This window comes from Tympanuchus pallidicinctus, unplaced genomic scaffold (genome assembly GCF_026119805.1).
Source record: "Tympanuchus pallidicinctus isolate F22 unplaced genomic scaffold, pur_lepc_1.0 scaffold1, whole genome shotgun sequence".
Classification (NCBI taxonomy): Eukaryota; Metazoa; Chordata; class Aves; order Galliformes; family Phasianidae; genus Tympanuchus; species Tympanuchus pallidicinctus.
The window spans coordinates 66,594,456-66,609,079 of record NW_026294618.1 but is presented as its reverse complement, the minus strand read 5'-3'; the positions used below and the strand labels follow the sequence as shown (position 1 = coordinate 66,609,079).

The 14,624-nt window shown below is 36.2% G+C and overlaps 1 long non-coding RNA gene across 1 annotated transcript; it reads left to right on the top strand.

Moving 5' to 3' along the window:
- The first annotated feature begins 543 nt into the window (after positions 1 to 543).
- LOC128079251 (uncharacterized) lies at positions 544 to 13,882 on the top strand. The gene is made up of 3 exons (XR_008206053.1): positions 544 to 648; positions 2,087 to 2,166; positions 13,767 to 13,882. It is a non-coding gene; the product is annotated as an uncharacterized LOC128079251 (long non-coding RNA).
- The last annotated feature ends 742 nt before the right edge of the window (positions 13,883 to 14,624 follow it).

Here is a 14,624-nt window from a genome sequence, read left to right as displayed (position 1 = left end):
AACTATGCATCAGTTACTGATGATTTCTGGTTTCCTCTGAGGATTGTTGTGTATGTTTTTGTTTTGTAGTCATTCATACAGTGAGCCAAGTCTCTGACTGTGGAAGTAACTGTGGTGGGGTAAATAAACCCGGTCAAAATCTGGCAAGAAAGGATTAGATTTTTCTGCTGTTTGCCTGCACTGTAGGGCTTTGATGCATAGTAGTGTTGTATGTTAGCTATCTCTACACTCACAACAGTGTAGAGATGTCAAGTCATATAAGATAAATTGAGAAGTTAGAGATGTGAATATGTTTTAGGACCTAGTTAAAAAAATATATTTTTAGGCACTGTCATTAACTTTTTAACTTTTGTAATTGTGGGCATTACTGTGGGAAAACCGGATCTTTTCATACTTATCCAAACTGCAAATGTTATACCATAAGTGTATGGGAATTTCTCAATCACAGCCTGAATCTCTGATTGATCACCTGAGGTGAGCAATGAGTCAATCATGGAAGCACAGGTGAATTGCCTTAACCTGTGCTGCTGGAAGGGGTGGAGCCTGGCTCCACCTCTCCTAGACCCATTTAAGAGCTGACTAGCAGTGGGGAAGGATCTCTTTCTGGAGATCCCTCCTTTGGAGTTTTACAGCAAGTCTGGTTCAAGGGTAAGCATTCTATCTATTCTCTTTATGGTATAATAACCTGCTTAGCCAAACTCTCTTGTTTATTTTATAATTATAACACCTGTATGTTCATTGATTATACAAATAAGAGATGCTAAAAACTTTGGTATATCGAAACTGAAATACACATAATCCAGCCAGCTTCTTGCTCATTGTTCTGCTTGAAAATCAAGCAGGTAAAAATAAAGAAAAATAAAAATAAAGAACTTTTCTCTCAAGTTGTTACCTGTTTTCCTGCATCTCTTTCTGAAGAGTCGGGGATAAGTCAAATGTAGAATGTTATCCTGTTTCAGCCTACTGTGAAGTTTCTTGCGCTTCCCTCTGAAGCAACTCAAACTGACTTTTATAAGCAATGGTGTACTAATGATAAAAGCAACACTTTCGATCTAATTATGGCAGTCAGGATGTTCCTTTTTTTTTCCTGCACTTGTACTTTAAGGGATTTTGTTGATTATCTGGAGCCCAAATGTAGCATCAGTCCTTGTCTTCACGTAGGAACGGCTCTCACATTTTCACAAGCATGACTTTTAAAAATATATAATTAAATATATAAATTTAATGTAGCCTGTGCAACTAGTACAAATCTTGCAATTTAGTTTCATCTAAATATGAATACATACTTTTAACTGCAATTCCCTTATCAATTTTGCTGAAGTCATACCAATTTAAGAATAAAAATACTTTGTATTTACAGACTTTGAATTTCCCTCTTGCATACTTTGTGGAAAAACTTCAAGGAAAAATTATTAGCTGCCAATAAGTATCAAGATTTTTTGTAAACTCTCTTATTTCCTTTTGCTTAATCACTGACAAATGGCAGCAGGAGGTATGTCCAAGGGACAGGATTAGTCCTTGTGTAGTGAAACAGTTGAACAATCACAGTTCTAGTGGTGCTTTTTACCAGGCAGAAAGACTTACACTTGCTTCCTCCAAGTTCATGCCCTAGTTCAAAGAGTTCTATGTGATACATGATTGATTGGCATCTTCTATTCTACAAACTGTGAGGTATTTTAGTACCATTTCTCCTTACGGATAATATGCTTAGAATGTGTCTCAAACCACCTTTTAGCAATTATGTGTAGATTTCATCCTTTAAAGACGTGTTAATTGCATTAAGTGATGGTAACATTTTACCATCGTAAACAGGAATGCCAACACAGTTTTAATAGAAAACTGCACTTTCTTATAAGGTTTAAAATTTTATATATATTCCAGAACTGGAGATTTGTGTGATTGGGTGAGTGGGAGAACTGTGTTTCCTTAAGGGTGGAACGATTCAGTTTGTTGTTGATCATATGACTTAAAAGCATCATAGCTTTGACTTTCATTTCAAACTGTACTTTTTTTTACTTTCTCATTTCTTTGCCACTCTGTTTACTAGTCAATTTTTTATTACTATTGGTATTGTTTTTTGGTGTAGATTTTTGCTTTGCATTAGAATAATTGTCCTATTGGACTCCTTTTTCTGAATTATCCAGCAAGGACTCAGACTTCTGAGAGGTGGGTAGGTATTTCTTCCCATCAAATATATACTCTCTATAAATATTTAACAAATAAAAAGAGTAATATGTTTTTATGAATTGTGGCAGCACCTTACAGAAAGCACACTTTCTTAAAGATGTGACAGCCAATTTTTCTCTCACTTTCTGAAGGGGCTCAGTATTTATTTTTTTTTTTTCCCTATCAATGTATGAGTGTATTTGAAATAGCACCAGATACACATAATCTGGCAATATGTTATCAGGACAGTGATGTTATTATCTTGGACTGGTTCTTTGAAAACAGGATACTGTCATTACTGTGACAAGATTTGAGGATACAAAGGGTAAGAAATTGATTGTTGGAACAGCTTCCTGTTACTAACTTGTCATAATGGATTTAAAATTTCTAAGTTCTTCAATCATATAGATGTATACCTATACATGCACTCAACTTTTTAAAGAATCAATTCTAAGATTTTCCTGAGAAAGGCAGGAGAGCTATCTACTTGTTAGAAGGCTCTTTGTTGAGTTCAACATATTTCTTCTGAGGAAAAGTAGTGTTGTAATATTTGCTTCAAGAAAATTGGTATGTTTTTAGTAGTATCCTAAGTTGCTTTACTGATCGAATTTTAGATTAATAGATTCTTACGTCTAAGGGAAGCACAAAGTCATCGGAGTTAGCATGCTCTGTGAACATTTTAACTTGTGTAATCATCTACATTCACAGTCATTGCTGGTATTGTGCAAATTGTTGTGGTGTTTTCTAACAGACTCAATCTCTTCTCCAGGCAAGGTGACTTCTTAAGTACACATAAATATTGGAGAAAACCATGGTATGCAATGTCAGCAAGTGGCTCTAATTGCAATTATAAATTTTGATTATTAGCCTGGATGTCCTTGCTTGTGACATACTGGAAAGATTTAATGAATTTAATCTGTATACTATCTTTAATTCTGTATAAGAGATGAAAGCAACAGTCTTCTACCTGCATCTTGTGTTTGTTTTCACATTAAAGCCTGAGCAGGGTACAAGTGGGCATGCTAGCAGCTGTGCGTAATGACATTTCAGGTCCTGAGGTTTTTGGCCTGATCTCTCAAAGAATAGCCAACGCTGAGTAGTGGAGGACCACAAGGCTCATGCTAGCCTTACCAGAAGCATAGTCTTTTCAGAGACTTTCTGTTCAGTTTTGTTTCTCCTCCTGTACCCACAGAAGTTGGTGGCATATTTTCCTCTTCCATTTATCATACTGCTCACTGATAGATACCCCAGGTGACTTGACCCTTTCTACTTCCATGACACTCATGTTGTACTGGGCCTCCGTTGTGATACCGAGAGGTGTCATTACTGTGTTTGATGCTTTGTCCATGGCTGCCAAAGTGAAGGTGTAGAGCACAGCTTATTTTCTTGAGATCCTTGCTGGCAGCTGACTTCCAGCTTCTTCAGAGAGTGAAGACCCATTTCCAGAGTCAATCAAGTTTTAGACCAATTTTGTCTCATCTAAATCAAGCTAAACCGATGTGAACTCTGAAATGACCACAGTCTTCTCCACTGACAGTGGCACTTCTATAGAAGTGTGCCACTGAAACTATTTTTATTCTGTTGACTAAGCATTCCTGTTACAGATGCTGTGTTTTGTCAAAACACTTCAAAAAAAAAATCCCCAAACAATAACAACAACAACAACAAAAAAAAAACAAAACAAAAAAACAACATTCAGTAAGAATACAAGTAGATCTGCAGGTATTGAGTGTGAGCATTAGAAGTGAGGAGACAGGTGACATTTGAGTACATATTTCTAGTTCTTAAAACAAGATGGTGTGGATGAAAGTTTAAGTTAATGGATCAGATCAGAGATTTTATTTTCTTAATGCATCAGCAAGTCACTTTTGAGTTTTAGAATTGATGAGATTTTTTAATTAATACAGTTGTTAAATTTAGGAATGCCGCTAGAGTGCTGGTTCTCCAGACTTCCCTTTAAAAACACTTCCTTTGCTGGGATCACTATTGAATATTCACTATTTGCTGGTAGCTATTGCAGGTTGGCATTTGAAACTGCAAGTTTAACTTTTTTTTTGATGGATCATCTGTTCTGGATAGAATTCATAGAATCCTTAGAGTTGGAAAGGGTTTTTAAAGGTCACCTAGTCCAACTCTCCTGCAATGAACAGGGACATTCAGCTAGATCAGTTTGCTCAGAACCTGATCTAACCTGGCCTTGAAAGTCTCCGGGAACAGGGCATTCACCACATCTCTGGGCAAACTGTTCCAGTGTCTCATCACTCTCTCTGTAAAAGACCTTTTTTTATGTCTGAGCTAAATCACTAAATCACCTCTCTTTAACCTTGAATCCTTTTCCCCTTGTCCTATCACCACAGATCCTGATAAAGAAACTGTCCCTTTCTTTCCTGTAGTTCCCCTTAGATTCTGGAAGGCCGCTACCAGGACACCTCAGATCCTTCTCTTCTCCAGGATGAACAGCCTGGATTCATTACTCTGAGGCTATTTTGTCATTGTGTGTTTGTTTGTTTTTGTCCAAACTCATATTTGCTCTTCAGAGAAGGCATATCAGCTTCTTTCCCAAGTGACTCTCTTTTTCCCACTAGTTATTTTAGGCAACAGTTTCCTCTATGTTCCCAGTAAATTTCAGATTGAAGAGATGCCTAATGTATCTTTGCTTTTTGACATATAGTTTTTCTTTTTTTCTTTTCTTTCTTTTTTTTTTTTTTTTTTTTTACTTAATCCTATTCTTGAAACACTGAAGCCATACTGATCTAAAATTAAACTAATAAATAGGCATATATATTGGTCATATTTATTATAACTATAAATTCTGTGGGACAAGCATAATCTCCAGAATGAAAATCCTACCTCAACACAGAAAATGAGACTTCTACTGCACTTCATAACTGAGTCTGAGAGCTTTGGTGAAGCTCCTTCCATACACAAGTTTTTACTCTAAATGCCTTTTTATTGGTACAATCAAAGTAATTATGTGTAGTGATTCTTATCAGCTTTTATCTTGTTTCTCAAAGTAAATTTTATCATGTGAGTGAGGATGAAAATGAGTGTTAATATTTTATAGTCGATATGTAGTGGTGTAGATTTTAAATTTATGGATGCTATTAAATATTTTTTTTCAAAATCGTGGTTTTATAACCTAGTCAAACGATTTTAGTCAACGATTTTTTAACCTAGATTCCCAGTAGTTGTGAATCAGTGGAGATACATTGCTTTACACCATCCCAAAAATGGGTTTTGAATCAGTTCGGGCAAATATTTCCTTTGGTATACGTACTACATGGTGCTCTAGATATTTTTCTTCTACCCTGTGCTAATTTTTTTTTTTTTTTTTTTTTAGTCCCTACTTCATCTCACACAGTATAATATTCTGCTTGAAACTGTTTTTAGCTTTTAGTTAGCCTTCTGATAATGCAGTTTTAGAAGAGTGACTCTAACTTGTTTAAAAAAAGAACAAAAAAAACCCCCACAACTCAGGATTTATGCAGGTTCAGCAGTAGAAGTTGTAAGCAGCTTATTCCTGATTTCATACTTGAGACTCATTTTATTGACTATTCTTAAATTTGAGTTTCAATGTGATATATCTAATTTTCTTTAAATGCTGTGCTAGATAGCCAAGTAGAAGGTTTTATGTTGAAGAATTTCTAAATCAAAAGCACTACTCATCAATTTCTTCTTTTTCATAATTCTCCATTTATTGTTTCCTTCTTTATTATGTAAATTGTAACTTGTGAATTGCAAAATACTTTGTGAAACAAAAGAGAAAAAAAACCAACAAAATAATCAAATGCAAAACAGTATTACTTTTTCTAAATGTTTGTTTGTTTATATGCTTTTGTTTTTCTTGATTTTTTTAAATTAGTCCAGAATGGACTTCTTGTCCATTTTCTATAATATATAGTGTATAGTATAATTCTATGCGTAGTGTTAAACAGGAAATCTCTTCTCTAAAATCCCAAGCGAATCAATGTAATCTTTTCTAGAATTAGTAAGGTGTTTTCAAAACTTCCCAACATGAATATCTGAACCAAATACTTTTAAATGCTTCTCAGGGCAAAATGGATCTGGTTTTCAGATGTAATTTTAGTTTTTGTGTGGCATGGTTTTTGTGCATGTTTTATTGTTGTTGTCTAAAAAACCTCTTGAACTAAGCTAAAATTCCTTCAGTAATATACCACAGACATTGAAAGAGCAGGAAATAGCACTTTAGTTTCCTGTTTTCCAATATTTTTAAGGAATTAAATGGTATAGTAATATTTTAGAACTACCTTTGGAAATCTGGCAGTCATCCTTACCTGAAAAGCCTTGACCTGGTTTTTTTTGTTTTTTTTTTTTAAACTTAGACTTACAACATTAACATTATTTAAAATGCTTCTTTCTTAAAAGATCAAAAAATACCATATACATTGCTAGTAATTTAGCTGTGTAAGCAAAGTTTGAAACAGCTTCTAGAGAAGTATGTCTGTGCCTGGGAAGATCGTGGAACAAATCCACTTGAAAAAGTTGTTAAGTCACATGTAAGATGTGGAGGCGATCTGAGACAGCCAGCATGGCTTCACCAAGGGCGGATTATGCCTAACCAATCTGGTGGTCTTCTATAATGAAATGATGGCATTGATAAGCAAAGGAAGGGTAAGTGGTGTCTTCTACCTGGAATTGTGCAAGGCCTTTGACAAGGTTCTACACCACATCCTTATCTCTAAATTGGAGAGATATGGATTTGAAGTTTGAAATACTATGTGGATAAATAATTGGTTGGGTGGTCGTAGCCAGAAGATTGTGTCTTCCTGTGAAGAAAGACTGAGGGGGTTGGGCTTATTTAGCATTGAGAAGAGAATTGTCTAGGAAGACCTACTTGCAGTACTTGAAGGGAGCTTACAAGCAGGAAAGGGTCTGACTTTTCATACTATTTGGTAGTGATAGGATGAGAGGTAATGGCTTTAAACTAAAAAAGAGGAGAGATAGTTCAGATGTTTGGAAGAAGTTTTTGACTCAGAGGGGTGGCAAGACTGTGGGACAAGCTGCCCTGAAAGGTTGTGGGTGGGGTCGCTGGAAGCACTCAAGCCTGAGTGGAACGAGATCCTGGGCAGCCTGACCTAGAGGCTGGCAACCCTGCTCATGGCAGGGGACTTGGAACTAGATGATCTTTACGGTTGTTCCTTCCAACATAAACAACTCTGTGATTCTAATAATGAGGCTGCTAAGACCTATTTTAAATCCTGGGTATTCCTAAGTAGGAGTATTTTATTTAAAGAATTGAGTACTAGTCAAGACCAATCTAACTTCATGAGATCACTGAAGTACTGTGTTAGATCTTGCTGTTCTGTGGAGGTTGAACTTTGTTTCCAGTTTACCACAAGTGTATGCAACATCTGCAGTGTCGGGAAATAAAACAGAAATAATGCTATGTTTTTTTTGTTTGTTTTGCTTTTGTTTCAACAAAATTATGAATTATACAATATACAACCTACGGTAGTGGAAAGAATGAAATTTAGTTTCTTCTGTGTCTATTTGTTTTACTGTGATCAGAATACTCTAGTTAGAAAGAGCCCCATCAGTAATGAAAACCTATATATTTTCCTTTGGAAAAGAATTTTATGACCCCTATCTTCAGCTTTAGCTGTGTATGTAAAGTATATATCAAATAGGAATCTTGATAGGAACTGCAGATGTACAGTGGCCTTAGGATGTATCACAGCATGCTAATTGACACGTGAAAATGGCAATTTTGTATAATTTAGGGTTTAGATCATTTTATTATTGGGAATAGTATTACTGTAGTAATTAGAGACAAGCTGTGGACCAAATTCTCACGGTGCATAATGCTCTACAAACACAGTGTAGAAATGCCACAAAAAAGGTTACAATCTAAGTACAAGACAAGTGATGAATACAGAAGAAGAGCAACAAAGCTACAGTGAGTCAAAATGGCAAGTATATCTGCTGATATTTGAAGTCTCACTATTATCAAGCTTTTAGTAAGCATTGCAACAGAGCAGTGGTGGGATATTGAAGAAAGACGGTGAACGTTACCCATGGATGGTTTATGAATATTGTCTGGCTGATGAAGTGGTAAAAAGCTAGGAAAGATGCAAGTGTGAGTGAAAAGGTCACTCAGTGTTTTGGTGTTGATTAGAGATGATAGCTGAGGTGAGTCAGTTGTTAGTCTATGTGGTAAAGGGAAGTAGCTATGTCTTTTATCCTGTAGTAAAGTCAGAGTCCATAATAGGATGACAAGAAATAATTGATATAGCTAAAACAACAGTTTAAGAAAATTATCATTCTGGGGTGGAGGTAAGCAGCACAAGGGCTGTATTTGCTAAGGCCAAAAAAGCAGGATGAGTGTATTAATGGATGAATAGAAAGAAATACGCTAGATGTGACAGCTGTTTCCCCTGATTCATCAGTAGATGAATCTCAGACACTTCAATTCTGAGAGTTTGAACAGAGGGCACATCTTAGTGATCTGGGAAAGAGGTTGGACCTGTACCAATTTGTTTGGGATCAGAGGAAACTTTTTTTTTGTCATCCCATTGCTGTTTGAGGCTTCTGCTCCACATAAAGTTGAATTCATTGCTATGAACAAAAAATTCAGTAACTGGTGTTTCATTTTTGTTTACTTATTTGTTTTCTAAGATTTTTTTTTTTTTCCTCTGGAGCAACTGCTATTTTTGCAGAAGTTTTCCTAGATAGAGCAATTTGGGAAACAACAAATCAAGGTGTGTTTTGTGATTGTTGTTTTTGTTGTTGTTGTCGGTATTCCACATCGTAGCGTCATGTAAAGCACTGGGTATTAAAGAGTTAATGCTCCGGTTCCGTGGACCGCCGTTTCTGGGCGCTTTGTTCCCTGAGGAGGGGCTGCATCCCGGAAGGGAGTTTGATGTTCCGGAGGGGGAAGGTGCAGCTCCTCGCAGGTCAGGAGCCGCTCTTTGTTCGCTGCCGAGGAGCACTTGCTCCCCTGCGCTTTTGCCTGCAGTCTATAGAGTAAAGCCTCAGTTTTGGACGCTCTCATTTTCTTTGATTTGTTGGTTGCAATTCGAATTGTAATGTGTTGTATTGTTATCTTGCATTCTGGGATCATATTTAGCAAATTAATGTTCCTTCTCGGATCATTGCCGCTGCTGTTTTTTGACCCATCTATCATCTCCCTGCTCTTCCCCCTTTCCTGGGGTGTAAGTCCACAAGTTCCCTGTCTCATTAGTCTCGGGCTGAGCTAGACCAGCCTGTAAATGGTTTACACTTTTTTTTTCATCTCTTTACTTTTTTTCTGGGCTGGTGGACCTGTGGGTCTACTGTCCCCCTGTCAAAGATACAGCTAGATCTAGAGATAACACTGTGACTCAAGGAGATTTGCTTGGTTCCACTGGTTTAAGAGGATATTTCATTTGGAGGCATTGTTCCTGTTTGTTGCATTGGAGAGAGAAGACAATTTTCCAGTGGTGCCAAGTTTAGCCTTGCCCTACAGAGTAAATGAAATACCTGAGGTAGTTGGCAAGGAAATTATGCAGCAGAACTGACTTGTAAATTTACATGGAATTGAGGTGTAGATCAACACTGTAGATCTTGGACAACTTGACCACAGATCCTGCTAGGAGACGAAAAAAAAAAAAAAAAGAGCATGAAATATGATGCAGAAGTGTTTTTCTCTGAAAGGTCTGCAAAGTTGGAGATATAAACAGAATTTTATTATACTATTATTATATATTATTATTATTTTATTATTTGGAAAATAATTGACTCTTTGGCCAAATTAGTCCAAAATAGTTGCCAAGAAAGGATTGTACCTGGAAAACTTTAAATAAAAGAGAAGTTTGTGTGTTTTCTTGGATTTGAGTGCTTTCCAGGGTTCTTTGAGGCAGAGCTCCTGAGCAATGTGCCTTCAAGTGTCCACTTGTAGCAGTTTGAGCTAGGCTGGTACACCTAAAGAAGACCAGAGTAAGTGCAATATAAAGCAGTGTGGGATTCCAAAGCCAGGAAAATCAAGTTCTTCCTACATTCCTAACGGAAAGCATGATAGATACTCTAAGTAGGACTTCTGTTTATGGAGATAACTGGTAGGGCAATGTGGGTAACTATAACCATTTTAAAAAAAAGGTGTGGTAACATCCCAGATATTGTTCATTTAATTTGGGATCTGACAAAAGATAACTTGTTTCTGAGCAGCTCACCTACTCCTCTGTATTCAAGCAGAAACAGATGGAGGGAATATGGAATAACAATCAGTATTCCTAAATAATTTAAGCTTACGTCCACGTGCACATGAAAAAGAAATAATTCAAATCAGTCTTACCGTCTGTGGAAGAGAGTTGGCTGAGTTACCTTCAAATACAAATGGCAGGATGTTTACAGAAGAACAGTGAACAGACTGTAAATTCCCATCTTACCTTACCCCAGAATTACTTGCTTCTTTGCCCACACACCTCAAGGTATGTTTTATGTGAAACTCCCTTCCAATCTTTCCTGCTGTCTGGATGTAATTTTACCACTTCTGGCAGACTGTGACACATTAGTCTCTGTCCAGCCTTGCTGCTCACAAAGGGAGAAATAGGATGATCAGGATGATTGGGACACTTAAGACTGTGGTTTATAGAAACCATGTCTGACCTAATGATGAGGCGACAATAGGTGTTAGGTAAACTGCTTCTTATTCTGTACTTTGTTATTCAATACATACAGTAGAGCTGACAAACTTAACTCATCTACTTGGAATTCGTTGAAATCTAAAGATTTAAGAGCAGCAGAAAGTTGCAGTTTGCTTCTTTACACGTGTCTTTCAGTAGTACATGGTTGCTATTCAACAGTGCAGAATACTTAGCATATGGAAACAGGGGCTTGCATTCTGTGGTTTAATGTAGAAATGTGCCATTTTTTAGTTTGCTCCTATTTATCTTATTGAAGGATAGTTATTTTTCAAGTCAGGGAAGAAGGGTAGTACTTATAGAATAGGCAGTAAATTAGGAGAAAGTACATTCAGGATGTGAATCGCATCATAGCTGAATCAAATTCAATAATCAAATTAGAAAAAAACGAACAACAAAGTGCTATGAGTATACTGGAAAATATTCTTCTCTAAAGAGTGTATTAGACACCATGATTATCAACTTATTGTTCTGAGCCCTTGTCAGAACCAAGAATGGGAAGGAATGAGGACACTGACAGTTGCTCAAATCATGAGAAAAATAGCTTAATATTTATATTTTAGCATGAAGGATCTAAAATTGAATACAATTTCTAATGATGAAGATTGAGTAAATGCAGAAGAAGAATAGATAAATTTCTCCACAATTTTTGGTATGCAATCCAACCCTGAAACACTTAGACATTCAAGATAGCATTTATGTCTTTTTGGATGATGTAGCTGAAATGCTAAGTCATGGCCTGAAACATTGATTGAGCACCTGGTGGGAAGGCAGGGCCAACCCGGGGAGCTCATGTGTATGCAATGTACCTGAGTGATCAGAAGAGGTGGAGCCAGGATCATTTACGGGTTGGCAGTGGAGGTGAGGGTACCTCTCATTGGAGATTCCTGCCTACCTGGGGCCTTCTAAGGGTAAGCAGCTCTTTTCCTTCATTTCTGTATTCATGGCTGCATTTGGGCTCGTTCTCATTTGCTGTAGTCAAAGATTTTGCTACCTTGCTGTTGTCATCCTGTTATAGCATTACAGAAAATATCTCAGTGACTCTCATATTTGTTTGGCCTTTTGCACAGGGACAGTATTCTGTTTAAAGTTTCAAATAAAAGTATTGTTAAAGAAAATTGCCTGAAGGAAAAAACCTTCTTTTCAAAGTTAATTGTGAGGAGTTATCATGAGACCAAAGGTCAACATAGAAGGAGTTTAAAGTCATCTTTGGTAAATTAACATTTTTTTCTCTCTCTTCTTTCTTTAGTGGATTTACTTCATTTTCCTTTTTCTATTCATTTGTTGCACAAATGTGATTTCTTAGGCTGAATATAAAAACATATTTCTATCATGAAATATTCCTTAATTTGTTAGACGCGATTCTTGTGAAATCTCAAGTTTTAAAAACTACGTTCAGTAACGTTCTAGACAGTTTGAACTCTCTAGATTCTGGTTACTTGTTGCTTCTAAATATAGGGAAATTATTTCTTTTCTAATATGGTCTTGTTACTTCAAATCTTTGGTATCTGGGCTTTTTCTGTTTCTTTCTGTCTCTTATTTTTATTATTTAATCATTTTATTCTTAAGGGAAGAAATGTGCCTCTCCTCTTCCTTTTGTCTTTCAGTAACATTTTAGCTCCATGTTCAGGGTATTTGTTTGACCTTTCATATCTCCAACATCTAATGACATTTGTTAACTTTCGTATAGATGAATGACCTTTTAACTCTTAAAAAAATATTAATTTCCCACTTTCTTTACTTTTTCTCTTTGTGCAGGTAAGCTTTGCTTTTTCTTTTTACTTGCTTTAAAGACTTAGGGTGAAGTCCTGGCCCTCGTTAAGCTGGGGGAAGTATTTATGTGGACTTATTTGGGTTCAGATTTTACTACTGGTTTTACTATGAAGACAAGGTTGTTGCCCACATTTGCTAGTAAACACATGGCTCTTTACTAAGTCTTTTTTTCCTCTAATTTCCTCTGTCTGTAAGCATGGAATTTTCAGGATTTGCTCTTGATATATGGTAGCTCTATGTCTAGAGGAATGGCACAAGAAAATACCAATTGAGTTTATACTGAAGTTGGAAAAAAATCTTTTCCTCATTCAAAATTATGTGTATGAGGCTTATGCGTAAAATCATCATCTGTCTGCACTACGCAAGAGGGGACAGCCTCTGTTTCTGTAATTTTGCTTAGCCAAGTGGCTATTTTGGTAGGTGAGGTGCATTTCTACTGGGTAAAAATATGAGCTTTGAAGACAAAAAAAACAAAAAGTCTGTAATAGCTATTCCAAGATCTATGGCAAATGCAAATTGCCTCATGAGAATATTTCTTTTGTTGACTGGTAGATATCTCATGTGATTTAAAAAAACATTTGGTGAATTTACAGCGGCCACTAAATGAGAGAGAGAGAACTATTATCACCATTTCATGTTAAATTTATTTAATATGGTACCCATTCCAAAGTGTGTCACTCTGCTTTTTTGTTTAAAAAAAACTCAGAAAAACCCATGTGGAAGTAAGATTTTGCAATCCAGTGAAATCCTAAGGAGCGTAAAAGGACATTTTTTTTTTCTTCAAGGTTCCTAATAGCTCTCTAATTATTTGCTGTAAGAGGGCTATGTACATCTCTGTATTCCCATGACAGTGTTCTTATGGTTTATTTTAGTTGATTCCTTTGGGAAAGATGAATACATAAAGAATTGAGCTATATATAAACTGTGATTCAGAACTTTCATTTCTACTGTAGTGGTCTGCCTGTGTAAGATGACAGTCTGTCTAGGTAACAGATTCAAGAAAAAATTAAATGCTTTCTGTTGTCTAACTCTCATTTTTAATTGTAGAATTTCTGTAGGCATGTCTGGGTGACATGGTTCCAAATGTTTTTTTAGTTTCAAAATAATTTATGACTATTCCTGCTTTAAATGTATATACATTTTAGCTCATTTTAATGGTTCTCTGATGAAATGTACATTTTCTTGCAGGGACTTTCGTATCAACAAGTGGGAGAATTAATTTCTATGTAACACTTGCAATGCAATATTTTTCCTCTGATTTCACTGGTAACGTGTCTTAGGAGGTGGATTTTATTTTCCTCTGCTGTCTTATATAAATACCCTGCTCTTACAAGGGAGTATTTTAGGAAGTGCTAATGTAAAGAAACTACTAAGAGCAAGACAAATAAATGCAACATATCCTGTTACGTGATGCATGTAGATGTATACATCCACAACAAAATACTGTTTGTAGCAGCTTAGCAATACCTGCACAAAGCCATCTGTTCTTCAACTGCAATGTTGTAAATATATGTAAGAGTTCTAGACTTTGAGAACTTGGAAATCAGCCCCCACAAGCAGTGCTGTTTCAACAGGAAGAGTCTGGTTTTGAGGCTGGGACCCACAAGGGGTAAAGAATGTCATCATGTCCTTGGGCTGCAAGGCTGCTTGTGTGGTGAAGTCTCCCTGATGAATACATTATTGGATATATTTGTAGTGGTTTCTTAGCACCCTTGCAGCAATTTTTTTTTTTTTTTTTTTTTTTTGTTGCAGATCATCTCCTCCTGAGGTCTCAAAAATAAAAGCCAAATTCATTTTTCAACTATGTAGTTAAAAAAGGAAACTGTTTTTGCAAAGCTTCTGTGTGTTTTATTGCTTTCTGATAATTATAGTCAAATATGTTGTAAATATTTTTCCCTGGTTTCTTTTGTAGAAATAAAAAATCCTGAAGGTGAGTTCATGCAAAAGGGATGGGTATCTGTATGACTGGAACTTAGCTTCTTAAGTGTACAAAATGGCTCAGCTAGTTCATTATATTGAGAATTCATTTTATGATTACGCATTTGG